Here is a 24124-nt window from a genome sequence, read left to right as displayed (position 1 = left end):
AGTGTATGAGTTCAAGTTGTTTCAATTACCACAAAGTATAGAGCAGCACAGGGTGTGGCGATTTAAAAAGGGATATCTAGAAGGGCTTCTTCAAGGACTTGACACAGCGCCCCTCTACCTTGACAAGTAAACCGTCTATCGATCTTTCGGGGACTATTACATTTTCCATCAATGTCTAAATGTTTCAATTGATGGCGTTTTGGCTTGTTTTCTGTTCTCTTTTATCGTGAGTGTCTTTTACAATGAAAGATTTTAGGATTGCTCTTTTCTGTGTTTGGTCGGCCAAAATGTAGTGATGCAATGCAGACAGGTTCTGTGACCGCAGTTCACATTGAGGGGCTACAGGGCTATCTGATTGTTCTCCATGGCAAGTCACTGACTTTTTACAGCACAAAGTGGACTTGCAGGAAAGAATGATGACTAAGGAGTCCAAACTTCCTCACCAAAAACACCTGACAGGAAGGTTCCACCGAGACTTGAACTCGGATTACTGGATTCAAAGTCCAGAGTGCTGACCATTACACCATGGAACCCACGGACGAAGACAAGAATGGCCCAACTCACCTGGTCTGCTTGAGGGGGCGAGATCTCCAAGTCAAATGAGACTGTTTTAGTGCTGACAGAAAAAGCGCTACTTATTTAACTGTGTCTCCGGGCATAAAGAAATTGAGGAAAAGAGGATTAAAACCCCTGCCCCGTGTGAGGGTCGGACTCACGGCCTTCAGATTATGAGACTGACGCGCTGCCTACTGCGCCAACGAGGCACAAAGGCTTCTATGTGTACACAATTCCAGTGTATGAGTTCAAGTTGTTTCAATTACCACAAAGTAAAGAGCAGCACAGGGTGTGGCGATTTAAAAAGGGATATCTAGAAGGGCTTCTTCAAGGACTTGACACAGCGCCCCTCTACCTTGACAAGTAAACCGTCTATCGATCTTTCAGGGACTATTACATCTTCCATCAATGTCTAAATGTTTCAATTGATGACGTTTTGGCTTGTTTTCTGTTCTCTTTTATCGTGAGTGTCTTTTACAATGAAAGATTTTAGGATTGCCCTTTTCTGTGTTTGGTCGGCCAAAATGCCTGAATGAAGTGATGCAATGCAGACAGGTTCTGTGACCGCAGTTCACATTGATGGGCTACAGGGCTATCTGATTGTTCTCCATGGCAAGTCACTGACTTTTTACAGCACAAAGTGGACTTGCAGGAAAGAATGATGACTAAGGAGTCCAAACTTCCTCACCAAAAACACCTGACAGCAAGGTTCCACCGAGACTTGAACTCGGATTACTGGATTCAAAGTCCAGAGTGCTGACCATTACACCATGGAACCCACGGACGGAGATAAGAATGGCCCAACTCACCTGGTCTGCTTGAGGGGGCGAGATCTCCAAGTCAAATGAGACTGTTTTAGTGCTGACAGAAAAAGCGCTACTTATTTAACTGTGTCTCCGGGCATAAAGAAATTGAGGAAAAGAGGATTAAAACCCCTGCCCCGTGTGAGGGTCGGACTCACGGCCTTCAGATTATGAGACTGACGCGCTGCCTACTGTGCCAACGAGGCACAAAGGCTTCTATGTGTACACAATTCCAGTGTATGAGTTCAAGTTGTTTCCATTACCACAAAGTAAAGAGCAACACAGGGTGTGGCGATTTAAAAAGGGATATCTAGAAGGGCTTCTTCAAGGACTTGACACAGCGCCCCTCTACCTTGACAAGTAAACCGTCTATCGATCTTTCAGGGACTATTACATCTTCCATCAATGTCTAAATGTTTCAATTGATGACGTTTTGGCTTGTTTTCTGTTCTCTTTTATCGTAAGTGTCTTTTACAATGAAAGATTTTAGGATTGCCCTTTTCTGTGTTTGGTCGGCCAAAATGAAGTGATGCAATGCAGACAGGTTCTGTGACCGCAGTTCACATTGAGGGGCTACAGGGCTATCTGATTGTTCTCCATGGCAAGTCACTGACTTTTTACAGCACAAAGTGGACTTGCAGGAAAGAATGATGACTAAGGAGTCCAAACTTCCTCACCAAAAACACCTGACAGGAAGGTTCCACCGAGACTTGAACTCGGATTACTGGATTCAAAGTCCAGAGTGCTGACCATTACACCATGGAACCCACGGACGGAGATAAGAATGGCCCAACTCACCTGGTCTGCTTGAGGGGGCGAGATCTCCAAGTCGAATGAGACTGTTTTAGTGCTGACAAAAAAAGCGCTACTTATTTAACTGTGTCTCCGGGCATAAACAAATTGAGGAAAAGAGGATTAAAACCCCTGCCCCGTGTGAGGGTCGGACTCACGGCCTTCAGATTATGAGACTGACGCGCTGCCGACTGCGCCAACGAGGCACAAAGGCTTCTATGTTTACACAATGCCAGTGTATGAGTTCAAGTTGTTTCAATTACCACAAAGTATAGAGCAGCACAGGGTGTGGCGATTTAAAAAGGGATATCTAGAAGGGCTTCTTCAAGGACTTGACACAGCGCCCCTCTACCTTGACAAGTAAACCGTCTATCGATCTTTCGGGGACTATTACATTTTCCATCAATGTCTAAATGTTTCAATTGATGGCGTTTTGGCTTGTTTTCTGTTCTCTTTTATCGTGAGTGTCTTTTACAATGAAAGATTTTAGGATTGCTCTTTTCTGTGTTTGGTCGGCCAAAATGAAGTGATGCAATGCAGACAGGTTCTGTGACCGCAGTTCACATTGAGGGGCTACAGGGCTATCTGATTGTTCTCCATGGCAAGTCACTGACTTTTTACAGCACAAAGTGGACTTGCAGGAAAGAATGATGACTAAGGAGTCCAAACTTCCTCACCAAAAACACCTGACAGGAAGGTTCCACCGAGACTTGAACTCGGATTACTGGATTCAAAGTCCAGAGTGCTGACCATTACACCATGGAACCCACGGACGAAGACAAGAATGGCCCAACTCACCTGGTCTGCTTGAGGGGGCGAGATCTCCAAGTCAAATGAGACTGTTTTAGTGCTGACAGAAAAAGCGCTACTTATTTAACTGTGTCTCCGGGCATAAAGAAATTGAGGAAAAGAGGATTAAAACCCCTGCCCCGTGTGAGGGTCGGACTCACGGCCTTCAGATTATGAGACTGACGCGCTGCCTACTGCGCCAACGAGGCACAAAGGCTTCTATGTGTACACAATTCCAGTGTATGAGTTCAAGTTGTTTCCATTACCACAAAGTAATGAGCAGCACAGGGTGTGGCGATTTAAAAAGGGATATCTAGAAGGGCTTCTTCAAGGACTTGACACAGCGCCCCTCTACCTTGACAAGTAAACCGTCTATCGATCTTTCAGGGACTATTACATCTTCCATCAATGTCTAAATGTTTCAATTGATGACGTTTTGGCTTGTTTTCTGTTCTCTTTTATCGTGAGTGTCTTTTACAATGAAAGATTTTAGGATTGCCCTTTTCTGTGTTTGGTCGGCCAAAATGCCTGAATGAAGTGATGCAATGCAGACAGGTTCTGTGACCGCAGTTCACATTGAGGGGCTACAGGTCTATCTGATTGTTCTCCATGGCAAGTCACTGACTTTTTACAGCACAAAGTGGACTTGCAGGAAAGAATGATGACTAAGGAGTCCAAACTTCCTCACCAAAAACACCTGACAGGAAGGTTCCACCGAGACTTGAACTCGGATTACTGGATTCAAAGTCCAGACTGCTGACCATTACACCATGGAACCCACGGACGGAGACAAGAATGGCCCAACTCACCTGGTCTGCTTGAGGGGGCGAGATCTCCAAGTCGAATGAGACTGTTTTAGTGCTGACAAAAAAAGCGCTACTTATTTAACTGTGTCTCCGGGCATAAAGAAATTGAGGAAAAGAGGATTAAAACCCCTGCCCCGTGTGAGGGTCGGACTCACGGCCTTCAGATTATGAGACTGACGGGCTGCCGACTGCGCCAACGAGGCACAAAGGCTTCTATGTTTACACAATGCCAGTGTATGAGTTCAAGTTGTTTCAATTACCACAAAGTATAGAGCAGCACAGGGTGTGGCGATTTAAAAAGGGATATCTAGAAGGGCTTCTTCAAGGACTTGACACAGCGCCCCTCTACCTTGACAAGTAAACCGTCTATCGATCTTTCGGGGACTATTACATTTTCCATCAATGTCTAAATGTTTCAATTGATGACGTTTTGGCTTGTTTTCTGTTCTCTTTTATCGTGAGTGTCTTTTACAATGAAAGATTTTAGGATTGCTCTTTTCTGTGTTTGGTCGGCCAAAATGAAGTGATGCAATGCAGACAGGTTCTGTGACCGCAGTTCACATTGAGGGGCTACAGGGCTATCTGATTGTTCTCCATGGCAAGTCACTGACTTTTTACAGCACAAAGTGGACTTGCAGGAAAGAATGATGACTAAGGAGTCCAAACTTCCTCACCAAAAACACCTGACAGGAAGGTTCCACCGAGACTTGAACTCGGATTACTGGATTCAAAGTCCAGAGTGCTGACCATTACACCATGGAACCCACGGACGGAGATAAGAATGGCCCAACTCACCTGGTCTGCTTGAGGGGGCGAGATCTCCAAGTCAAATGAGACTGTTTTAGTGCTGACAGAAAAAGCGCTACTTATTAAACTCTGTCCCCGGGCATAAAGAAATTGAGGAAAAGAGGATTAAAACCCCTGCCCCGTGTGAGGGTCGGACTCACGGCCTTCAGATTATGAGACTGACGCGCTGCCTACTGCGCCAACGAGGCACAAAGGCTTCTATGTGTACACAATTCCAGTGTATGAGTTCAAGTTGTTTCTATTACCACAAAGTAAAGAGCAGCACAGGGTGTGGCGATTTAAAAAGGGATATCTAGAAGGGCTTCTTCAAGGACTTGACACAGCGCCCCTCTACCTTGACAAGTAAACCGTCTATCGATCTTTCAGGGACTATTACATCTTCCATCAATGTCTAAATGTTTCAATTGATGACGTTTTGGCTTGTTTTCTGTTCTCTTTTATCGTGAGTGTCTTTTACAATGAAAGATTTTAGGATTGCTCTTTTCTGTGTTTGGTCGGCCAAAATGAAGTGATGCAATGCAGACAGGTTCTGTGACCGCAGTTCACATTGAGGGGCTACAGGGCTATCTGATTGTTCTCCATGGCAAGTCACTGACTTTTTACAGCACAAAGTGGACTTGCAGGAAAGAATGATGACTAAGGAGTCCAAACTTCCTCACCAAAAACACCTGACAGGAAGGTTCCACCGAGACTTGAACTCGGATTACTGGATTCAAAGTCCAGAGTGCTGACCATTACACCATGGAACCCACGGACGGAGATAAGAATGGCCCAACTCACCTGGTCTGCTTGAGGGGGCGAGATCTCCAAGTCAAATGAGACTGTTTTAGTGCTGACAGAAAAAGCGCTACTTATTAAACTCTGTCCCCGGGCATAAAGAAATTGAGGAAAAGAGGATTAAAACCCCTGCCCCGTGTGAGGGTCGGACTCACGGCCTTCAGATTATGAGACTGACGCGCTGCCTACTGCGCCAACGAGGCACAAAGGCTTCTATGTGTACACAATTCCAGTGTATGAGTTCAAGTTGTTTCTATTACCACAAAGTAAAGAGCAGCACAGGGTGTGGCGATTTAAAAAGGGATATCTAGAAGGGCTTCTTCAAGGACTTGACACAGCGCCCCTCTACCTTGACAAGTAAACCGTCTATCGATCTTTCAGGGACTATTACATCTTCCATCAATGTCTAAATGTTTCAATTGATGACGTTTTGGCTTGTTTTCTGTTCTCTTTTATCGTGAGTGTCTTTTACAATGAAAGATTTTAGGATTGCCCTTTTCTGTGTTTGGTCGGCCAAAATGCCTGAATGAAGTGATGCAATGCAGACAGGTTCTGTGACCGCAGTTCACATTGATGGGCTACAGGGCTATCTGATTGTTCTCCATGGCAAGTCACTGACTTTTTACAGCACAAAGTGGACTTGCAGGAAAGAATGATGACTAAGGAGTCCAAACTTCCTCACCAAAAACACCTGACAGCAAGGTTCCACCGAGACTTGAACTCGGATTACTGGATTCAAAGTCCAGAGTGCTGACCATTACACCATGGAACCCACGGACGGAGATAAGAATGGCCCAACTCACCTGGTCTGCTTGAGGGGGCGAGATCTCCAAGTCAAATGAGACTGTTTTAGTGCTGACAGAAAAAGCGCTACTTATTTAACTGTGTCTCCGGGCATAAAGAAATTGAGGAAAAGAGGATTAAAACCCCTGCCCCGTGTGAGGGTCGGACTCACGGCCTTCAGATTATGAGACTGACGCGCTGCCTACTGCGCCAACGAGGCACAAAGGCTTCTATGTGTACACAATTCCAGTGTATGAGTTCAAGTTGTTTCCATTACCACAAAGTAATGAGCAGCACAGGGTGTGGCGATTTAAAAAGGGATATCTAGAAGGGCTTCTTCAAGGACTTGACACAGCGCCCCTCTACCTTGACAAGTAAACCGTCTATCGATCTTTCAGGGACTATTACATCTTCCATCAATGTCTAAATGTTTCAATTGATGACGTTTTGGCTTGTTTTCTGTTCTCTTTTATCGTGAGTGTCTTTTACAATGAAATATTTTAGGATTGCCCTTTTCTGTGTTTGGTCAGCCAAAATGCCTGAATGAAGTGATGCAATGCAGACAGGTTCTGTGACCGCAGTTCACATTGAGGGGCTACAGGGCTATCTGATTGTTCTCCATGGCAAGTCACTGACTTTTTACAGCACAAAGTGGACTTGCAGGAAAGAATGATGACTAAGGAGTCCAAACTTCCTCACCAAAAACACCTGACAGCAAGGTTCCACCGAGACTTGAACTCGGATTACTGGATTCAAAGTCCAGAGTGCTGACCATTACACCATGGAACCCACGGACGGAGATAAGAATGGCCCAACTCACCTGGTCTGCTTGAGGGGGCGAGATCTCCAAGTCAAATGAGACTGTTTTAGTGCTGACAGAAAAAGCGCTACTTATTTAACTGTGTCCCCGGGCATAAAGAAATTGAGGAAAAGAGGATTAAAACCCCTGCCCCGTGTGAGGGTCGGACTCACGGCCTTCAGATTATGAGACTGACGCGCTGCCTACTGCGCCAACGAGGCACAAAGGCTTCTATGTGTACACAATTCCAGTGTATGAGTTCAAGTTGTTTCTATTACCACAAAGTAAAGAGCAGCACAGGGTGTGGCGATTTAAAAAGGGATATCTAGAAGGGCTTCTTCAAGGACTTGACACAGCGCCCCTCTACCTTGACAAGTAAACCGTCTATCGATCTTTCAGGGACTATTACATCTTCCATCAATGTCTAAATGTTTCAATTGATGACGTTTTGGCTTGTTTTCTGTTCTCTTTTATCGTGAGTGTCTTTTACAATGAAAGATTTTAGGATTGCCCTTTTCTGTGTTTGGTCGGCCAAAATGCTTGAATGAAGTGATGCAATGCAGACAGGTTCTGTGACCGCAGTTCACATTGAGGGGCTACAGGGCTATCTGATTGTTCTCCATGGCAAGTCACTGACTTTTTACAGCACAAAGTGGACTTGCAGGAAAGAATGATGACTAAGGAGTCCAAACTTCCTCACCAAAAACACCTGACAGGAAGGTTCCACCGAGACTTGAACTCGGATTACTGGATTCAAAGTCCAGAGTGCTGACCATTACACCATGGAACCCACGGACGGAGATAAGAATGGCCCAACTCACCTGGTCTGCTTGAGGGGGCGAGATCTCCAAGTCAAATGAGACTGTTTTAGTGCTGACAGAAAAAGCGCTACTTATTAAACTCTGTCCCCGGGCATAAAGAAATTGAGGAAAAGAGGATTAAAACCCCTGCCCCGTGTGAGGGTCGGACTCACGGCCTTCAGATTATGAGACTGACGCGCTGCCTACTGCGCCAACGAGGCACAAAGGCTTCTATGTGTACACAATTCCAGTGTATGAGTTCAAGTTGTTTCTATTACCACAAAGTAAAGAGCAGCACAGGGTGTGGCGATTTAAAAAGGGATATCTAGAAGGGCTTCTTCAAGGACTTGACACAGCGCCCCTCTACCTTGACAAGTAAACCGTCTATCGATCTTTCAGGGACTATTACATCTTCCATCAATGTCTAAATGTTTCAATTGATGACGTTTTGGCTTGTTTTCTGTTCTCTTTTATCGTGAGTGTCTTTTACAATGAAAGATTTTAGGATTGCCCTTTTCTGTGTTTGGTCGGCCAAAATGCTTGAATGAAGTGATGCAATGCAGACAGGTTCTGTGACCGCAGTTCACATTGAGGGGCTACAGGGCTATCTGATTGTTCTCCATGGCAAGTCACTGACTTTTTACAGCACAAAGTGGACTTGCAGGAAAGAATGATGACTAAGGAGTCCAAACTTCCTCACCAAAAACACCTGACAGGAAGGTTCCACCGAGACTTGAACTCGGATTACTGGATTCAAAGTCCAGAGTGCTGACCATTACACCATGGAACCCACGGACGGAGATAAGAATGGCCCAACTCACCTGGTCTGCTTGAGGGGGCGAGATCTCCAAGTCAAATGAGACTGTTTTAGTGCTGACAGAAAAAGCGCTACTTATTTAACTGTGTCCCCGGGCATAAAGAAATTGAGGAAAAGAGGATTAAAACCCCTGCCCCGTGTGAGGGTCGGACTCACGGCCTTCAGATTATGAGACTGACGCGCTGCCTACTGCGCCAACGAGGCACAAAGGCTTCTATGTGTACACAATTCCAGTGTATGAGTTCAAGTTGTTTCTATTACCACAAAGTAAAGAGCAGCACAGGGTGTGGCGATTTAAAAAGGGATATCTAGAAGGGCTTCTTCAAGGACTTGACACAGCGCCCCTCTACCTTGACAAGTAAACCGTCTATTGATCTTTCAGGGACTATTACATCTTCCATCAATGTCTAAATGTTTCAATTGATGACGTTTTGGCTTGTTTTCTGTTCTCTTTTATCGTGAGTGTCTTTTACAATGAAAGATTTTAGGATTGCCCTTTTCTGTGTTTGGTCGGCCAAAATGCTTGAATGAAGTGATGCAATGCAGACAGGTTCTGTGACCGCAGTTCACATTAAGGGGCTACAGGGCTATCTGATTGTTCTCCATGGCAAGTCACTGACTTTTTACAGCACAAAGTGGACTTGCAGGAAAGAATGATGACTAAGGAGTCCAAACTTCCTCACCAAAAACACCTGACAGGAAGGTTCCACCGAGACTTGAACTCGGATTACTGGATTCAAAGTCCAGAGTGCTGACCATTACACCATGGAACCCACGGACGGAGATAAGAATGGCCCAACTCACCTGGTCTGCTTGAGGGGGCGAGATCTCCAAGTCAAATGAGACTGTTTTAGTGCTGACAGAAAAAGCGCTACTTATTTAACTGTGTCCCCGGGCATAAAGAAATTGAGGAAAAGAGGATTAAAACCCCTGCCCCGTGTGAGGGTCGGACTCACGGCCTTCAGATTATGAGACTGACGCGCTGCCTACTGCGCCAACGAGGCACAAAGGCTTCTATGTGTACACAATTCCAGTGTATGAGTTCAAGTTGTTTCTATTACCACAAAGTAAAGAGCAGCACAGGGTGTGGCGATTTAAAAAGGGATATCTAGAAGGGCTTCTTCAAGGACTTGACACAGCGCCCCTCTACCTTGACAAGTAAACCGTCTATCGATCTTTCAGGGACTATTACATCTTCCATCAATGTCTAAATGTTTCAATTGATGACGTTTTGGCTTGTTTTCTGTTCTCTTTTATCGTGAGTGTCTTTTACAATGAAAGATTTTAGGATTGCCCTTTTCTGTGTTTGGTCGGCCAAAATGCCTGAATGAAGTGATGCAATGCAGACAGGTTCTGTGACCGCAGTTCACATTGAGGGGCTACAGGGCTATCTGATTGTTCTCCATGGCAAGTCACTGACTTTTTACAGCACAAAGTGGACTTGCAGGAAAGAATGATGACTAAGGAGTCCAAACTTCCTCACCAAAAACACCTGACAGGAAGGTTCCACCGAGACTTGAACTCGGATTACTGGATTCAAAGTCCAGAGTGCTGACCATTACACCATGGAACCCACGGACGGAGATAAGAATGGCCCAACTCACCTGGTCTGCTTGAGGGGGCGAGATCTCCAAGTCAAATGAGACTGTTTTAGTGCTGACAGAAAAAGCGCTACTTATTTAACTGTGTCCCCGGGCATAAAGAAATTGAGGAAAAGAGGATTAAAACCCCTGCCCCGTGTGAGGGTCGGACTCACGGCCTTCAGATTATGAGACTGACGCGCTGCCTACTGCGCCAACGAGGCACAAAGGCTTCTATGTGTACACAATTCCAGTGTATGAGTTCAAGTTGTTTCTATTACCACAAAGTAAAGAGCAGCACAGGGTGTGGCGATTTAAAAAGGGATATCTAGAAGGGCTTCTTCAAGGACTTGACACAGCGCCCCTCTACCTTGACAAGTAAACCGTCTATCGATCTTTCAGGGACTATTACATCTTCCATCAATGTCTAAATGTTTCAAGTGATGACGTTTTGGCTTGTTTTCTGTTCTCTTTTATCGTGAGTGTCTTTTACAATGAAAGATTTTAGGATTGCTCTTTTCTGTGTTTGGTCGGCCAAAATGAGGTGATGCAATGCAGACAGGTTCTGTGACCGCAGTTCACATTGAGGGGCTACAGGGCTATCTGATTGTTCTCCATGGCAAGTCACTGACTTTTTACAGCACAAAGTGGACTTGCAGGAAAGAATGATGACTAAGGAGTCCAAACTTCCTCACCAAAAACACCTGACAGGAAGGTTCCACCGAGACTTGAACTCGGATTACTGGATTCAAAGTCCAGAGTGCTGACCATTACACCATGGAACCCACGGACGGAGATAAGAATGGCCCAACTCACCTGGTCTGCTTGAGGGGGCGAGATCTCCAAGTCAAATGAGACTGTTTTAGTGCTGACAGAAAAAGCGCTACTTATTTAACTGTGTCCCCGGGCATAAAGAAATTGAGGAAAAGAGGATTAAAACCCCTGCCCCGTGTGAGGGTCGGACTCACGGCCTTCAGATTATGAGACTGACGCGCTGCCTACTGCGCCAACGAGGCACAAAGGCTTCTATGTGTACACAATTCCAGTGTATGAGTTCAAGTTGTTTCTATTACCACAAAGTAAAGAGCAGCACAGGGTGTGGCGATTTAAAAAGGGATATCTAGAAGGGCTTCTTCAAAGACTTGACACAGCGCCCCTCTACCTTGACAAGTAAACCGTCTATTGATCTTTCAGGGACTATTACATCTTCCATCAATGTCTAAATGTTTCAATTGATGACGTTTTGGCTTGTTTTCTGTTCTCTTTTATCGTGAGTGTCTTTTACAATGAAAGATTTTAGGATTGCCCTTTTCTGTGTTTGGTCGGCCAAAATGCTTGAATGAAGTGATGCAATGCAGACAGGTTCTGTGACCGCAGTTCACATTAAGGGGCTACAGGGCTATCTGATTGTTCTCCATGGCAAGTCACTGACTTTTTACAGCACAAAGTGGACTTGCAGGAAAGAATGATGACTAAGGAGTCCAAACTTCCTCACCAAAAACACCTGACAGGAAGGTTCCACCGAGACTTGAACTCGGATTACTGGATTCAAAGTCCAGAGTGCTGACCATTACACCATGGAACCCACGGACGGAGATAAGAATGGCCCAACTCACCTGGTCTGCTTGAGGGGGCGAGATCTCCAAGTCAAATGAGACTGTTTTAGTGCTGACAGAAAAAGCGCTACTTATTTAACTGTGTCCCCGGGCATAAAGAAATTGAGGAAAAGAGGATTAAAACCCCTGCCCCGTGTGAGGGTCGGACTCACGGCCTTCAGATTATGAGACTGACGCGCTGCCTACTGCGCCAACGAGGCACAAAGGCTTCTATGTGTACACAATTCCAGTGTATGAGTTCAAGTTGTTTCTATTACCACAAAGTAAAGAGCAGCACAGGGTGTGGCGATTTAAAAAGGGATATCTAGAAGGGCTTCTTCAAGGACTTGACACAGCGCCCCTCTACCTTGACAAGTAAACCGTCTATCGATCTTTCAGGGACTATTACATCTTCCATCAATGTCTAAATGTTTCAATTGATGACGTTTTGGCTTGTTTTCTGTTCTCTTTTATCGTGAGTGTCTTTTACAATGAAAGATTTTAGGATTGCCCTTTTCTGTGTTTGGTCGGCCAAAATGCCTGAATGAAGTGATGCAATGCAGACAGGTTCTGTGACCGCAGTTCACATTGAGGGGCTACAGGGCTATCTGATTGTTCTCCATGGCAAGTCACTGACTTTTTACAGCACAAAGTGGACTTGCAGGAAAGAATGATGACTAAGGAGTCCAAACTTCCTCACCAAAAACACCTGACAGGAAGGTTCCACCGAGACTTGAACTCGGATTACTGGATTCAAAGTCCAGAGTGCTGACCATTACACCATGGAACCCACGGACGGAGATAAGAATGGCCCAACTCACCTGGTCTGCTTGAGGGGGCGAGATCTCCAAGTCAAATGAGACTGTTTTAGTGCTGACAGAAAAAGCGCTACTTATTTAACTGTGTCCCCGGGCATAAAGAAATTGAGGAAAAGAGGATTAAAACCCCTGCCCCGTGTGAGGGTCGGACTCACGGCCTTCAGATTATGAGACTGACGCGCTGCCTACTGCGCCAACGAGGCACAAAGGCTTCTATGTGTACACAATTCCAGTGTATGAGTTCAAGTTGTTTCTATTACCACAAAGTAAAGAGCAGCACAGGGTGTGGCGATTTAAAAAGGGATATCTAGAAGGGCTTCTTCAAGGACTTGACACAGCGCCCCTCTACCTTGACAAGTAAACCGTCTATCGATCTTTCAGGGACTATTACATCTTCCATCAATGTCTAAATGTTTCAAGTGATGACGTTTTGGCTTGTTTTCTGTTCTCTTTTATCGTGAGTGTCTTTTACAATGAAAGATTTTAGGATTGCCCTTTTCTGTGTTTGGTCGGCCAAAATGCCTGAATGAAGTGATGCAATGCAGACAGGTTCTGTGACCGCAGTTCACATTGAGGGGCTACAGGGCTATCTGATTGTTCTCCATGGCAAGTCACTGACTTTTTACAGCACAAAGTGGACTTGCAGGAAAGAATGATGACTAAGGAGTCCAAACTTCCTCACCAAAAACACCTGACAGGAAGGTTCCACCGAGACTTGAACTCGGATTACTGGATTCAAAGTCCAGAGTGCTGACCATTACACCATGGAACCCACGGACGGAGATAAGAATGGCCCAACTCACCTGGTCTGCTTGAGGGGGCGAGATCTCCAAGTCAAATGAGACTGTTTTAGTGCTGACAGAAAAAGCGCTACTTATTTAACTGTGTCTCCGGGCATAAAGAAATTGAGGAAAAGAGGATTAAAACCCCTGCCCCGTGTGAGGGTCGGACTCACGGCCTTCAGATTATGAGACTGACGCGCTGCCTACTGCGCCAACGAGGCACTAAGGCTTATATGTGTACACAATTCCAGTGTATGAGTTCAAGTTGTTTCCATTACCACAAAGTAAAGAGCAGCACAGGGTGTGGCGATTTAAAAAGGGATATCTAGAAGGGCTTCTTCAAGGACTTGACACAGCGCCCCTCTACCTTGACAAGTAAACCGTCTATCGATCTTTCAGGGACTATTACATCTTCCATCAATGTCTAAATGTTTCAATTGATGACGTTTTGGCTTGTTTTCTGTTCTCTTTTATCGTGAGTGTCTTTTACAATGAAAGATTTTAGGATTGCTCTTTTCTGTGTTTGGTCGGCCAAAATGAAGTGATGCAATGCAGACAGGTTCTGTGACCGCAGTTCACATTGAGGGGCTACAGGGCTATCTGATTGTTCTCCATAGCAAGTCACTAACTTTTTACAGCACAAAGTGAACTTGCAGGAAAGAATGATGACTAAGGAGTCCAAACTTCCTCACCAAAAACACCTGACAGGAAGGTTCCACCGAGACTTGAACTCGGATTACTGGATTCAAAGTCCAGAGTGCTGACCATTACACCATGGAACCCACGGACGGAGATAAGAATGGCCCAACTCACCTGGTCTGCTTGAGGGGGCGAGATCTCCAAGTCGAATGAGACTGTTTTAGTGCTGACAAAAAAAGCGCTACTTATTTAACTGTGTCTCCGGGCATAAACAAATTGCGGAAAAGAGGATTAAAACCCCTGCCCCGTGTGAGGGTCGGACTCACGGCCTTCAGATTATGAGACTGACGCGCTGCCTACTGCGCCAACGAGGCACAAAGGCTTCTGTGTGTACACAATTCCAGTGTATGAGTTCAAGTTGTTTCCATTACCACAAAGTAATGAGAAGCACAGGGTGTGGCGATTTAAAAAGGGATATCTAGAAGGGCTTCTTCAAGGACTTGACACAGCGCCCCTCTACCTTGACAAGTAAAACGTCTATCGATCTTTTAGGGACTATTACATCTTCCATCAATGTCTAAATGTTTCAATTGATGACGTTTTGGCTTGTTTTCTGTTCTCTTTTATCGCTAGTGTCTTTTACAATGAAAGATTTTAGGATTGCTCTTTTCTGTGTTTGGTCGGCCAAAATGAAGTGATGCAATGCAGACAGGTTCTGTGACCGCAGTTCACATTGAGGGGCTACAGGGCTATCTGATTGTTCTCCATGGCAAGTCACTGACTTTTTACAGCACAAAGTGGACTTGCAGTAAAGAATGATGACTAAGGAGTCCAAACTTCCTCACCAAAAACACCTGACAGGAAGGTTCCACCGAGACTTGAACTCGGATTACTGGATTCAAAGTCCAGAGTGCTGACCATTACACCATGGAACCCACGGACGGAGATAAGAATGGCCCAACTCACCTGGTCTGCTTGAGGGGGCGAGATCTCCAAGTCAAATGAGACTGTTTTAGTGCTGACAGAAAAAGCGCTACTTATTTAACTGTGTCTCCGGGCATTAAGAAATTGAGGAAAAGAGGATTAAAACCCCTGCCCCGTGTGAGGGTCGGACTCACGGCCTTCAGATTATGAGACTGACGCGCTGCCTACTGCGCCAACGAGGCACAAATGTGTACACAATTTGTACAAATATGAGTTCAAGTTGTTTCCATTACCACAAAGTAATGAGCAGCACAGGGTGTGGCGATTTAAAAAGGGATATCTAGAAGGGCTTCTTCAAGGACTTGACACAGCGCCCCTCTACCTTGACAAGTAAACCGTCTATCGATCTTTTAGGGACTATTACATCTTCCATCAATGTCTAAATGTTTCAATTGATGACGTTTTGGCTTGTTTTCTGTTCTCTTTTATCGTGAGTGTCTTTTACAATGAAAGATTTTAGGATTGCCCTTTTCTGTGTTTGGTCGGCCAAAATGCCTGAATGAAGTGATGCAATGCAGACAGGTTCTGTGACCGCAGTTCACATTGAGGGGCTACAGGGCTATCTGATTGTTCTCCATGGCAAGTCACTGACTTTTTACAGCACAAAGTGGACTTGCAGGAAAGAATGATGACTAAGGAGTCCAAACTTCCTCACCAAAAACACCTGACAGGAAGGTTCCACCGAGACTTGAACTCGGATTACTGGATTCAAAGTCCAGAGTGCTGACCATTACAACATGGAACCCACGGACGGAGATAAGAATGGCCCAACTCACCTGGTCTGCTTGAGGGGGCGAGATCTCCAAGTCAAATGAGACTGTTTTAGTGCTGACAGAAAAAGCGCTACTTATTTAACTGTGTCTCCGGGCATAAAGAAATTGAGGAAAAGAGGATTAAAACCCCTGCCCCGTGTGAGGGTCGGACTCACGGCCTTCAGATTATGAGACTGATGCGCTGCCTACTGCGCCAACGAGGCACAAAGGCTTCTATGTGTACACAATTCCAGTGTATGAGTTCAAGTTGTTTCCATTACCACAAAGTAATGAGCAGCACAGGGTGTGGCGATTTAAAAAGGGATATCTAGAAGGGCTTCTTCAAGGACTTGACACAGCGCCCCTCTACCTTGACAAGTAAACCGTCTATCGATCTTTTAGGGACTATTACATCTTCCATCAATGTCTAAATGTTTCAATTGATGACGTTTTGGCTTGTTTTCTGTTCTCTTTTATCGTGAGTGTCTTTTACAATGAAAGATTTTAGGATTGCCCTTTTCTGTGTTTGGTCGGCCAAAATGCCTGAATGAAGTGATGCAATGCAGACAGGTTCTGTGACCGCAGTTCACATTGAGGGGCTACAGGGCTATCTGATTGTTCTCCATGGCAAGTCACTGACTTTTTACAGCACAAAGTGGACTTGCAGGAAAGAATGATGACTAAGGAGTCCAAACTTCCTCACCAAAAACACCTGACAGGAAGGTTCCACCGAGACTTGAACTCGGATTACTGGATTCAAAGTCCAGAGTGCTGACCATTACACCATGGAACCCACGGACGGAGATAAGAATGGCCCAACTCACCTGGTCTGCTTGAGGGGGCGAGATCTCCAAGTCGAATGAGACTGTTTTAGTGCTGACAAAAAAAGCGCTACTTATTTAACTGTGTCTCCGGGCATGAACAAATTGAGGAAAAGAGGATTAAAACCCCTGCCCCGTGTGAGGGTCGGACTCACGGCCTTCAGATTATGAGACTGACGCGCTGCCGACTGCGCCAACGAGGCACAAAGGCTTCTATGTTTACACAATGCCAGTGTATGAGTTCAAGTTGTTTCAATTACCACAAAGTATAGAGCAGCACAGGGTGTGGCGATTTAAAAAGGGATATCTAGAAGGGCTTCTTCAAGGACTTGACACAGCGCCCCTCTACCTTGACAAGTAAACCATCTATCGATCTTTCGGGGACTATTACATTTTCCATCAATGTCTAAATGTTTCAATTGATGACGTTTTGGCTTGTTTTCTGTTCTCTTTTATCGTGAGTGTCTTTTACAATGAAAGATTTTAGGATTGCTCTTTTCTGTGTTTGGTCGGCCAAGATGAAGTGATGCAATGCAGACAGGTTCTGTGACCGCAGTTCACATTGAGGGGCTACAGGTCTATCTGATTGTTCTCCATGGCAAGTCACTGACTTTTTACAGCACAAAGTGGACTTGCAGGAAAGAATGATGACTAAGGAGTCCAAACTTCCTCACCAAAAACACCTGACAGGAAGGTTCCACCGAGACTTGAACTCGGATTACTGGATTCAAAGTCCAGAGTGCTGACCATTACACCATGGAACCCACGGACGGAGATAAGAATGGCCCAACTCACCTGGTCTGCTTGAGGGGGCGAGATCTCCAAGTCAAATGAGACTGTTTTAGTGCTGACAGAAAAAGCGCTACTTATTTAACTGTGTCTCCGGGCATAAAGAAATTGAGGAAAAGAGGATTAAAACCCCTGCCCCGTGTGAGGGTCGGACTCACGGCCTTCAGATTATGAGACTGACGCGCTGCCTACTGCGCCAACGAGGCACAAAGGCTTCTATGTGTACACAATTCCAGTGTATGAGTTCAAGTTGTTTCCATTACCACAAAGTAAAGAGCAGCACAGGGTGTGGCGATTTAAAAAGGGATATCTAGAAGGGCTTCTTCAAGGACTTGACACAGCGCCCCTCTACCTTGACAAGTAAACCGTCTATCGATCTTTCAGGGACTATTACATCTTCCATCAATGTCTAAATGTTTCAATTGATGACGTTTTGGCTTGTTTTCTGTTCTCTTTTATCGTGAGTGTCTTTTACAATGAAAGATTTTAGGATTGCCCTTTTCTGTGTTTGGTCGGCCAAAATGCCTGAATGAAGTGATGCAATGCAGACAGGTTCTGTGACCGCAGTTCACATTGATGGGCTACAGGGCTATCTGATTGTTCTCCATGGCAAGTCACTGACTTTTTACAGCACAAAGTGGACTTGCAGGAAAGAATGATGACTAAGGAGTCCAAACTTCCTCACCAAAAACACCTGACAGCAAGGTTCCACCGAGACTTGAACTCGGATTACTGGATTCAAAGTCCAGAGTGCTGACCATTACACCATGGAACCCACGGACGGAGATAAGAATGGCCCAACTCACCTGGTCTGCTTGAGGGGGCGAGATCTCCAAGTCAAATGAGACTGTTTTAGTGCTGACAGAAAAAGCGCTACTTATTTAACTGTGTCTCCGGGCATAAAGAAATTGAGGAAAAGAGGATTAAAACCCCTGCCCCGTGTGAGGGTCGGACTCACGGCCTTCAGATTATGAGACTGACGCGCTGCCGACTGCGCCAACGAGGCACAAAGGCTTCTATGTGTACACAATTCCAGTGTATGAGTTCAAGTTGTTTCCATTACCACAAAGTAATGAGCAGCACAGGGTGTGGCGATTTAAAAAGGGATATCTAGAAGGGCTTCTTCAAGGACTTGACACAGCGCCCCTCTACCTTGACAAGTAAACCGTCTATCGATCTTTCAGGGACTATTACATCTTCCATCAATGTCTAAATGTTTCAATTGATGACGTTTTGGCTTGTTTTCTGTTCTCTTTTATCGTGAGTGTCTTTTACAATGAAAGATTTTAGGATTGCCCTTTTCTGTGTTTGGTCAGCCAAAATGCCTGAATGAAGTGATGCAATGCAGACAGGTTCTGTGACCGCAGTTCACATTGAGGGGCTACAGGTCTATCTGATTGTTCTCCATGGCAAGTCACTGACTTTTTACAGCACAAAGTGGACTTGCAGGAAAGAATGATGACTAAGGAGTCCAAACTTCCTCACCAAAAACACCTGACAGGAATGTTCCACCGAGACTTGAACTCGGATTACTGGATTCAAAGTCCAGAGTGCTGACCATTACACCATGGAACCCACGGACGGAGATAAGAATGGCCCAACTCACCTGGTCTGCTTGAGGGGGCGAGATCTCCAAGTCGAATGAGACTGTTTTAGTGCTGACAGAAAAAGCGCTACTTATTTAACTGTGTCCCCGGGCATAAACAAATTGAGGAAAAGAGGATTAAAACCCCTGCCCCGTGTGAGGGTCGGACTCACGGCCTTCAGATTATGAGACTGACGCGCTGCCGACTGCGCCAACGAGGCACAAAGGCTTCTATGTTTACACAATGCCAGTGTATGAGTTCAAGTTGTTTCAATTACCACAAAGTATAGAGCAGCACAGGGTGTGGCGATTTAAAAAGGGATATCTAGAAGGGCTTCTTCAAGGACTTGACACAGCGCCCCTCTACCTTGACAAGTAAACCGTCTATCGATCTTTCGGGGACTATTACATTTTCCGTCAATGTCTAAATGTTTCAATTGATGACGTTTTGGCTTGTTTTCTGTTCTCTTTTATCGTGAGTGTCTTTTACAATGAAAGATTTTAGGATTGCTCTTTTCTGTGTTTGGTCGGCCAAAATGAAGTGATGCAATGCGGACAGGTTCTGTGACCGCAGTTCACATTGAGGGGCTACAGGGCTATCTGATTGTTCTCCATGGCAAGTCACTGACTTTTTACAGCACAAAGTGGACTTGCAGGAAAGAATGATGACTAAGGAGTCCAAACTTCCTCACCAAAAACACCTGACAGGAAGGTTCCACCGAGACTTGAACTCGGATTACTGGATTCAAAGTCCAGAGTGCTGACCATTACACCATGGAACCCACGGACGGAGATAAGAATGGCCCAACTCACCTGGTCTGCTTGAGGGGGCGAGATCTCCAAGTCAAATGAGACTGTTTTAGTGCTGACAGAAAAAGCGCTACTTATTTAACTGTGTCTCCGGGCATAAAGAAATTGAGGAAAAGAGGATTAAAACCCCTGCCCCGTGTGAGGGTCTGACTCACGGCCTTCAGATTATGAGACTGACGCGCTGCCTACTGCGCCAACGAGGCACAAAGGCTTCTATGTGTACACAATTCCAGTGTATGAGTTCAAGTTGTTTCCATTACCACAAAGTAATGAGCAGCACAGGGTGTGGCGATTTAAAAAGGGATATCTAGAAGGGCTTCTTCAAGGACTTGACACAGCGCCCCTCTACCTTGACAAGTAAACCGTCTATCGATCTTTCAGGGACTATTACATCTTCCATCAATGTCTAAATGTTTCAATTGATGACGTTTTGGCTCGTTTTCTGTTCTCTTTTATCGTGAGTGTCTTTTACAATGAAAGATTTTAGGATTGCCCTTTTCTGTGTTTGGTCGGCCAAAATGCCTGAATGAAGTGATGCAATGCAGACAGGTTCTGTGACCGCAGTTCACATTGAGGGGCTACAGGGCTATCTGATTGTTCTCCATGGCAAGTCACTGACTTTTTACAGCACAAAGTGGACTTGCAGGAAAGAATGATGACTAAGGAGTCCAAACTTCCTCACCAAAAACACCTGACAGGAAGGTTCCACCGAGACTTGAACTCGGATTACTGGATTCAAAGTCCAGAGTGCTGACCATTACACCATGGAACCCACGGACGGAGATAAGAATGGCCCAACTCACCTGGTCTGCTTGAGGGGGCGAGATCTCCAAGTCAAATGAGACTGTTTTAGTGCTGACAGAAAAAGCGCTACTTATTTAACTGTGTCTCCGGGCATAAACAAATTGAGGAAAAGAGGATTAAAACCCCTGCCCCGTGTGAGGGTCGGACTCACAGCCTTCAGATTATGAGACTGACGCGCTGCCTACTGCGCCAATGAGGCACAAAGGCTTCTATGTGTACACAATTCCAGTGTATGAGTTCAAGTTGTTTCCATTACCACAAAGTAATGAGCAGCACAGGGTGTGGCGATTTAAAAAGGGATATCTAGAAGGGCTTCTTCAAGGACTTGACACAGCGCCCCTCTACCTTGACAAGTAAACCGTCTATCGATCTTTCGGGGACTATTACATTTTCCATCAATGTCTAAATGTTTCAATTGATGACGTTTTGGCTTGTTTTCTGTTCTCTTTTATCGTGAGTGTCTTTTACAATGAAAGATTTTAGGATTGCTCTTTTCTGTGTTTGGTCGGCCAAAATGAAGTGATGCAATGCAGACAGGTTCTGTGACCGCAGTTCACATTGAGGGGCTACAGGGCTATCTGATTGTTCTCCATAGCAAGTCAATGACTTTTTACAGCACAAAGTGGACTTGCAGGAAAGAATGATGACTAAGGAGTCCAAACTTCCTCACCAAAAACACCTGACAGGAAGGTTCCACCGAGACTTGAACTCGGATTACTGGATTCAAAGTCCAGAGTGCTGACCATTACACCATGGAACCCACGGACGGAGATAAGAATGGCCCAACTCACCTGGTCTGCTTGAGGGGGCGAGATCTCCAAGTCGAATGAGACTGTTTTAGTGCTGACAGAAAAAGCGCTACTTATTTAACTGTGTCCCCGGGCATAAAGAAATTGAGGAAAAGAGGATTAAAACCCCTGCCCCGTGTGAGGGTCGGACTCACGGCCTTCAGATTATGAGACTGACGCGCTGCCTACTGCGCCAACGAGGCACAAAGGCTTCTATGTGTACACAATTCCAGTGTATGAGTTCAAGTTGTTTCTATTACCACAAAGTAAAGAGCAGCACAGGGTGTGGCGATTTAAAAAGGGATATCTAGAAGGGCTTCTTCAAGGACTTGACACAGCGCCCCTCTACCTTGACAAGTAAACCGTCTATCGATCTTTCAGGGACTATTACATCTTCCATCAATGTCTAAATGTTTCAATTGATGACGTTTTGGCTTGTTTTCTGTTCTCTTTTATCGTGAGTGTCTTTTACAATGAAAGATTTTAGGATTGCCCTTTTCTGTGTTTGGTCGGCCAAAATGCCTGAATGAAGTGATGCAATGCAGACAGGTTCTGTGACCGCAGTTCACATTGAGGGGCTACAGGGCTATCTGATTGTTCTCCATGGCAAGTCACTGACTTTTTACAGCACAAAGTGGACTTGCAGGAAAGAATGATGACTAAGGAGTCCAAACTTCCTCACCAAAAACACCTGACAGGAATGTTCCACCGAGACTTGAACTCGGATTACTGGATTCAAAGTCCAGAGTGCTGACCATTGCAACATGGAACCCACGGACGGAGATAAGAATGGCCCAACTCACCTGGTCTGCTTGAGGGGACGAGATCTCCAAGTCGAATGAGACTGTTTTAGTGCTGACAGAAAAAGCGCTACTTATTTAACTGTGTCCCCGGGCATAAAGAAATTGAGGAAAAGAGGATTAAAACCCCTGCCCCGTGTGAGGGTCGGACTCACGGCCTTCAGATTATGAGACTGAAGCGCTGCCTACTGCGCCAACGAGGCACAAAGGCTTCTATGTGTACACAATTCCAGTGTATGAGTTCAAGTTGTTTCCATTACCACAAAGTAAAGAGCAGCACAGGGTGTGGCGATTTAAAAAGGGATATCTAGAAGGGCTTCTTCAAGGACTTGACACAGCGCCCCTCTACCTTGACAAGTAAACCGTCTATCGATCTTTCGGGGACTATTACATTTTCCATCAATGTCTAAATGTTTCAATTGATGACGTTTTGGCTTGTTTTCTGTTCTCTTTTATCGTGAGTGTCTTTTACAATGAAAGATTTTAGGATTGCTCTTTTCTGTGTTTGGTCGGCCAAAATGAAGTGATGCAATGCAGACAGGTTCTGTGACCGCAGTTCACATTGAGGGGCTACAGGGCTATCTGATTGTTCTCCATAGCAAGTCAATGACTTTTTACAGCACAAAGTGGACTTGCAGGAAAGAATGATGACTAAGGAGTCCAAACTTCCTCACCAAAAACACCTGACAGGAAGGTTCCACCGAGACTTGAACTCGGATTACTGGATTCAAAGTCCAGAGTGCTGACCATTACACCATGGAACCCACGGACGGAGATAAGAATGGCCCAACTCACCTGGTCTGCTTGAGGGGGCGAGATCTCCAAGTCGAATGAGACTGTTTTAGTGCTGACAGAAAAAGCGCTACTTATTTAACTGTGTCCCCGGGCATAAAGAAATTGAGGAAAAGAGGATTAAAACCCCTGCCCCGTGTGAGGGTCGGACTCACGGCCTTCAGATTATGAGACTGACGCGCTGCCTACTGCGCCAACGAGGCACAAAGGCTTCTATGTGTACACAATTCCAGTGTATGAGTTCAAGTTGTTTCTATTACCACAAAGTAAAGAGCAGCACAGGGTGTGGCGATTTAAAAAGGGATATCTAGAAGGGCTTCTTCAAGGACTTGACACAGCGCCCCTCTACCTTGACAAGTAAACCGTCTATCGATCTTTCAGGGACTATTACATCTTCCATCAATGTCTAAATGTTTCAAGTGATGACGTTTTGGCTTGTTTTCTGTTCTCTTTTATCGTGAGTGTCTTTTACAATGAAAGATTTTAGGATTGCCCTTTTCTGTGTTTGGTCGGCCAAAATGCCTGAATGAAGTGATGCAATGCAGACAGGTTCTGTGACCGCAGTTCACATTGAGGGGCTACAGGGCTATCTGATTGTTCTCCATGGCAAGTCACTGACTTTTTACAGCACAAAGTGGACTTGCAGGAAAGAATGATGACTAAGGAGTCCAAACTTCCTCACCAAAAACACCTGACAGGAAGGTTCCACCGAGACTTGAACTCGGATTACTGGATTCAAAGTCCAGAGTGCTGACCATTACACCATGGAACCCACGGACGGAGATAAGAATGGCCCAACTCACCTGGTCTGCTTGAGGGGGCGAGATCTCCAAGTCAAATGAGACTGTTTTAGTGCTGACAGAAAAAGCGCTACTTATTTAACTGTGTCTCCGGGCATAAAGAAATTGAGGAAAAGAGGATTAAAACCCCTGCCCCGTGTGAGGGTCGGACTCACGGCCTTCAGATTATGAGACTGACGCGCTGCCTACTGCGCCAATGAGGCACAAAGGCTTCTATGTGTACACAATTCCAGTGTATGAGTTCAAGTTGTTTCCATTACCACAAAGTAATGAGCAGCACAGGGTGTGGCGATTTAAAAAGGGATATCTAGAAGGGCTTCTTCAAGGACGTGACACAGCGCCCCTCTACCTTGACAAGTAAACCGTCTATCGATCTTTCGGGGACTATTACATTTTCCATCAATGTCTAAATGTTTCAATTGATGACGTTTTGGCTTGTTTTCTGTTCTCTTTTATC

The 24124-nt window shown here is 45.3% G+C and overlaps 54 non-coding genes across 54 annotated transcripts; all 54 read right to left on the bottom strand.

Moving 5' to 3' along the window:
* Nucleotides 1-461: 461 nt before the first annotated feature.
* Nucleotides 462-533, bottom strand: trnaq-uug (transfer RNA glutamine (anticodon UUG)). The gene has a single exon. It is a non-coding gene; the product is annotated as a tRNA-Gln (tRNA).
* A 158-nt stretch (nt 534-691) lies between these two features.
* trnam-cau (transfer RNA methionine (anticodon CAU)) lies at nt 692-764 on the bottom strand. Its single transcript has one exon. It is a non-coding gene; the product is annotated as a tRNA-Met (tRNA).
* Nucleotides 765-1261: 497 nt separating this feature from the next.
* On the bottom strand, nt 1262-1333 carry trnaq-uug (transfer RNA glutamine (anticodon UUG)). The gene has a single exon. It is a non-coding gene; the product is annotated as a tRNA-Gln (tRNA).
* Nucleotides 1334-2053: 720 nt separating this feature from the next.
* Nucleotides 2054-2125, bottom strand: trnaq-uug (transfer RNA glutamine (anticodon UUG)). Its single transcript has one exon. It is a non-coding gene; the product is annotated as a tRNA-Gln (tRNA).
* A 158-nt stretch (nt 2126-2283) lies between these two features.
* On the bottom strand, nt 2284-2356 carry trnam-cau (transfer RNA methionine (anticodon CAU)). The gene has a single exon. It is a non-coding gene; the product is annotated as a tRNA-Met (tRNA).
* A 489-nt stretch (nt 2357-2845) lies between these two features.
* On the bottom strand, nt 2846-2917 carry trnaq-uug (transfer RNA glutamine (anticodon UUG)). The gene has a single exon. It is a non-coding gene; the product is annotated as a tRNA-Gln (tRNA).
* Nucleotides 2918-3075: 158 nt separating this feature from the next.
* trnam-cau (transfer RNA methionine (anticodon CAU)) lies at nt 3076-3148 on the bottom strand. Its single transcript has one exon. It is a non-coding gene; the product is annotated as a tRNA-Met (tRNA).
* A 497-nt stretch (nt 3149-3645) lies between these two features.
* Nucleotides 3646-3717, bottom strand: trnaq-uug (transfer RNA glutamine (anticodon UUG)). Its single transcript has one exon. It is a non-coding gene; the product is annotated as a tRNA-Gln (tRNA).
* A 720-nt stretch (nt 3718-4437) lies between these two features.
* Nucleotides 4438-4509, bottom strand: trnaq-uug (transfer RNA glutamine (anticodon UUG)). Its single transcript has one exon. It is a non-coding gene; the product is annotated as a tRNA-Gln (tRNA).
* Nucleotides 4510-4667: 158 nt separating this feature from the next.
* Nucleotides 4668-4740, bottom strand: trnam-cau (transfer RNA methionine (anticodon CAU)). The gene has a single exon. It is a non-coding gene; the product is annotated as a tRNA-Met (tRNA).
* A 489-nt stretch (nt 4741-5229) lies between these two features.
* On the bottom strand, nt 5230-5301 carry trnaq-uug (transfer RNA glutamine (anticodon UUG)). Its single transcript has one exon. It is a non-coding gene; the product is annotated as a tRNA-Gln (tRNA).
* A 158-nt stretch (nt 5302-5459) lies between these two features.
* Nucleotides 5460-5532, bottom strand: trnam-cau (transfer RNA methionine (anticodon CAU)). Its single transcript has one exon. It is a non-coding gene; the product is annotated as a tRNA-Met (tRNA).
* Nucleotides 5533-6029: 497 nt separating this feature from the next.
* Nucleotides 6030-6101, bottom strand: trnaq-uug (transfer RNA glutamine (anticodon UUG)). Its single transcript has one exon. It is a non-coding gene; the product is annotated as a tRNA-Gln (tRNA).
* A 158-nt stretch (nt 6102-6259) lies between these two features.
* Nucleotides 6260-6332, bottom strand: trnam-cau (transfer RNA methionine (anticodon CAU)). Its single transcript has one exon. It is a non-coding gene; the product is annotated as a tRNA-Met (tRNA).
* Nucleotides 6333-6829: 497 nt separating this feature from the next.
* trnaq-uug (transfer RNA glutamine (anticodon UUG)) lies at nt 6830-6901 on the bottom strand. The gene has a single exon. It is a non-coding gene; the product is annotated as a tRNA-Gln (tRNA).
* A 158-nt stretch (nt 6902-7059) lies between these two features.
* Nucleotides 7060-7132, bottom strand: trnam-cau (transfer RNA methionine (anticodon CAU)). The gene has a single exon. It is a non-coding gene; the product is annotated as a tRNA-Met (tRNA).
* A 497-nt stretch (nt 7133-7629) lies between these two features.
* Nucleotides 7630-7701, bottom strand: trnaq-uug (transfer RNA glutamine (anticodon UUG)). Its single transcript has one exon. It is a non-coding gene; the product is annotated as a tRNA-Gln (tRNA).
* A 158-nt stretch (nt 7702-7859) lies between these two features.
* trnam-cau (transfer RNA methionine (anticodon CAU)) lies at nt 7860-7932 on the bottom strand. The gene has a single exon. It is a non-coding gene; the product is annotated as a tRNA-Met (tRNA).
* Nucleotides 7933-8429: 497 nt separating this feature from the next.
* On the bottom strand, nt 8430-8501 carry trnaq-uug (transfer RNA glutamine (anticodon UUG)). The gene has a single exon. It is a non-coding gene; the product is annotated as a tRNA-Gln (tRNA).
* Nucleotides 8502-8659: 158 nt separating this feature from the next.
* trnam-cau (transfer RNA methionine (anticodon CAU)) lies at nt 8660-8732 on the bottom strand. Its single transcript has one exon. It is a non-coding gene; the product is annotated as a tRNA-Met (tRNA).
* A 497-nt stretch (nt 8733-9229) lies between these two features.
* trnaq-uug (transfer RNA glutamine (anticodon UUG)) lies at nt 9230-9301 on the bottom strand. The gene has a single exon. It is a non-coding gene; the product is annotated as a tRNA-Gln (tRNA).
* Nucleotides 9302-9459: 158 nt separating this feature from the next.
* On the bottom strand, nt 9460-9532 carry trnam-cau (transfer RNA methionine (anticodon CAU)). Its single transcript has one exon. It is a non-coding gene; the product is annotated as a tRNA-Met (tRNA).
* Nucleotides 9533-10029: 497 nt separating this feature from the next.
* On the bottom strand, nt 10030-10101 carry trnaq-uug (transfer RNA glutamine (anticodon UUG)). Its single transcript has one exon. It is a non-coding gene; the product is annotated as a tRNA-Gln (tRNA).
* A 158-nt stretch (nt 10102-10259) lies between these two features.
* On the bottom strand, nt 10260-10332 carry trnam-cau (transfer RNA methionine (anticodon CAU)). The gene has a single exon. It is a non-coding gene; the product is annotated as a tRNA-Met (tRNA).
* Nucleotides 10333-10821: 489 nt separating this feature from the next.
* Nucleotides 10822-10893, bottom strand: trnaq-uug (transfer RNA glutamine (anticodon UUG)). The gene has a single exon. It is a non-coding gene; the product is annotated as a tRNA-Gln (tRNA).
* A 158-nt stretch (nt 10894-11051) lies between these two features.
* On the bottom strand, nt 11052-11124 carry trnam-cau (transfer RNA methionine (anticodon CAU)). Its single transcript has one exon. It is a non-coding gene; the product is annotated as a tRNA-Met (tRNA).
* Nucleotides 11125-11621: 497 nt separating this feature from the next.
* On the bottom strand, nt 11622-11693 carry trnaq-uug (transfer RNA glutamine (anticodon UUG)). Its single transcript has one exon. It is a non-coding gene; the product is annotated as a tRNA-Gln (tRNA).
* A 158-nt stretch (nt 11694-11851) lies between these two features.
* On the bottom strand, nt 11852-11924 carry trnam-cau (transfer RNA methionine (anticodon CAU)). Its single transcript has one exon. It is a non-coding gene; the product is annotated as a tRNA-Met (tRNA).
* Nucleotides 11925-12421: 497 nt separating this feature from the next.
* trnaq-uug (transfer RNA glutamine (anticodon UUG)) lies at nt 12422-12493 on the bottom strand. Its single transcript has one exon. It is a non-coding gene; the product is annotated as a tRNA-Gln (tRNA).
* A 158-nt stretch (nt 12494-12651) lies between these two features.
* Nucleotides 12652-12724, bottom strand: trnam-cau (transfer RNA methionine (anticodon CAU)). Its single transcript has one exon. It is a non-coding gene; the product is annotated as a tRNA-Met (tRNA).
* Nucleotides 12725-13221: 497 nt separating this feature from the next.
* On the bottom strand, nt 13222-13293 carry trnaq-uug (transfer RNA glutamine (anticodon UUG)). The gene has a single exon. It is a non-coding gene; the product is annotated as a tRNA-Gln (tRNA).
* Nucleotides 13294-13451: 158 nt separating this feature from the next.
* On the bottom strand, nt 13452-13524 carry trnam-cau (transfer RNA methionine (anticodon CAU)). Its single transcript has one exon. It is a non-coding gene; the product is annotated as a tRNA-Met (tRNA).
* Nucleotides 13525-14013: 489 nt separating this feature from the next.
* On the bottom strand, nt 14014-14085 carry trnaq-uug (transfer RNA glutamine (anticodon UUG)). The gene has a single exon. It is a non-coding gene; the product is annotated as a tRNA-Gln (tRNA).
* A 158-nt stretch (nt 14086-14243) lies between these two features.
* trnam-cau (transfer RNA methionine (anticodon CAU)) lies at nt 14244-14316 on the bottom strand. The gene has a single exon. It is a non-coding gene; the product is annotated as a tRNA-Met (tRNA).
* Nucleotides 14317-14805: 489 nt separating this feature from the next.
* Nucleotides 14806-14877, bottom strand: trnaq-uug (transfer RNA glutamine (anticodon UUG)). The gene has a single exon. It is a non-coding gene; the product is annotated as a tRNA-Gln (tRNA).
* A 158-nt stretch (nt 14878-15035) lies between these two features.
* Nucleotides 15036-15108, bottom strand: trnam-cau (transfer RNA methionine (anticodon CAU)). Its single transcript has one exon. It is a non-coding gene; the product is annotated as a tRNA-Met (tRNA).
* A 491-nt stretch (nt 15109-15599) lies between these two features.
* trnaq-uug (transfer RNA glutamine (anticodon UUG)) lies at nt 15600-15671 on the bottom strand. The gene has a single exon. It is a non-coding gene; the product is annotated as a tRNA-Gln (tRNA).
* Nucleotides 15672-15829: 158 nt separating this feature from the next.
* Nucleotides 15830-15902, bottom strand: trnam-cau (transfer RNA methionine (anticodon CAU)). The gene has a single exon. It is a non-coding gene; the product is annotated as a tRNA-Met (tRNA).
* Nucleotides 15903-16399: 497 nt separating this feature from the next.
* On the bottom strand, nt 16400-16471 carry trnaq-uug (transfer RNA glutamine (anticodon UUG)). The gene has a single exon. It is a non-coding gene; the product is annotated as a tRNA-Gln (tRNA).
* Nucleotides 16472-16629: 158 nt separating this feature from the next.
* Nucleotides 16630-16702, bottom strand: trnam-cau (transfer RNA methionine (anticodon CAU)). The gene has a single exon. It is a non-coding gene; the product is annotated as a tRNA-Met (tRNA).
* A 489-nt stretch (nt 16703-17191) lies between these two features.
* On the bottom strand, nt 17192-17263 carry trnaq-uug (transfer RNA glutamine (anticodon UUG)). The gene has a single exon. It is a non-coding gene; the product is annotated as a tRNA-Gln (tRNA).
* Nucleotides 17264-17421: 158 nt separating this feature from the next.
* On the bottom strand, nt 17422-17494 carry trnam-cau (transfer RNA methionine (anticodon CAU)). The gene has a single exon. It is a non-coding gene; the product is annotated as a tRNA-Met (tRNA).
* Nucleotides 17495-17991: 497 nt separating this feature from the next.
* Nucleotides 17992-18063, bottom strand: trnaq-uug (transfer RNA glutamine (anticodon UUG)). Its single transcript has one exon. It is a non-coding gene; the product is annotated as a tRNA-Gln (tRNA).
* A 158-nt stretch (nt 18064-18221) lies between these two features.
* On the bottom strand, nt 18222-18294 carry trnam-cau (transfer RNA methionine (anticodon CAU)). Its single transcript has one exon. It is a non-coding gene; the product is annotated as a tRNA-Met (tRNA).
* Nucleotides 18295-18791: 497 nt separating this feature from the next.
* Nucleotides 18792-18863, bottom strand: trnaq-uug (transfer RNA glutamine (anticodon UUG)). The gene has a single exon. It is a non-coding gene; the product is annotated as a tRNA-Gln (tRNA).
* A 158-nt stretch (nt 18864-19021) lies between these two features.
* Nucleotides 19022-19094, bottom strand: trnam-cau (transfer RNA methionine (anticodon CAU)). Its single transcript has one exon. It is a non-coding gene; the product is annotated as a tRNA-Met (tRNA).
* A 489-nt stretch (nt 19095-19583) lies between these two features.
* Nucleotides 19584-19655, bottom strand: trnaq-uug (transfer RNA glutamine (anticodon UUG)). The gene has a single exon. It is a non-coding gene; the product is annotated as a tRNA-Gln (tRNA).
* A 728-nt stretch (nt 19656-20383) lies between these two features.
* On the bottom strand, nt 20384-20455 carry trnaq-uug (transfer RNA glutamine (anticodon UUG)). Its single transcript has one exon. It is a non-coding gene; the product is annotated as a tRNA-Gln (tRNA).
* Nucleotides 20456-21175: 720 nt separating this feature from the next.
* On the bottom strand, nt 21176-21247 carry trnaq-uug (transfer RNA glutamine (anticodon UUG)). Its single transcript has one exon. It is a non-coding gene; the product is annotated as a tRNA-Gln (tRNA).
* Nucleotides 21248-21405: 158 nt separating this feature from the next.
* Nucleotides 21406-21478, bottom strand: trnam-cau (transfer RNA methionine (anticodon CAU)). Its single transcript has one exon. It is a non-coding gene; the product is annotated as a tRNA-Met (tRNA).
* Nucleotides 21479-22205: 727 nt separating this feature from the next.
* On the bottom strand, nt 22206-22278 carry trnam-cau (transfer RNA methionine (anticodon CAU)). The gene has a single exon. It is a non-coding gene; the product is annotated as a tRNA-Met (tRNA).
* Nucleotides 22279-22767: 489 nt separating this feature from the next.
* trnaq-uug (transfer RNA glutamine (anticodon UUG)) lies at nt 22768-22839 on the bottom strand. The gene has a single exon. It is a non-coding gene; the product is annotated as a tRNA-Gln (tRNA).
* A 158-nt stretch (nt 22840-22997) lies between these two features.
* On the bottom strand, nt 22998-23070 carry trnam-cau (transfer RNA methionine (anticodon CAU)). The gene has a single exon. It is a non-coding gene; the product is annotated as a tRNA-Met (tRNA).
* A 497-nt stretch (nt 23071-23567) lies between these two features.
* On the bottom strand, nt 23568-23639 carry trnaq-uug (transfer RNA glutamine (anticodon UUG)). Its single transcript has one exon. It is a non-coding gene; the product is annotated as a tRNA-Gln (tRNA).
* Nucleotides 23640-24124: the final 485 nt, after the last annotated feature.

Source organism: Gasterosteus aculeatus, chromosome 20 (genome assembly GCF_964276395.1).
Source record: "Gasterosteus aculeatus chromosome 20, fGasAcu3.hap1.1, whole genome shotgun sequence".
Lineage (NCBI taxonomy): Eukaryota > Metazoa > Chordata > Actinopteri > Perciformes > Gasterosteidae > Gasterosteus > Gasterosteus aculeatus.
This window is presented reverse-complemented; position numbering and strand designations above follow the sequence as displayed.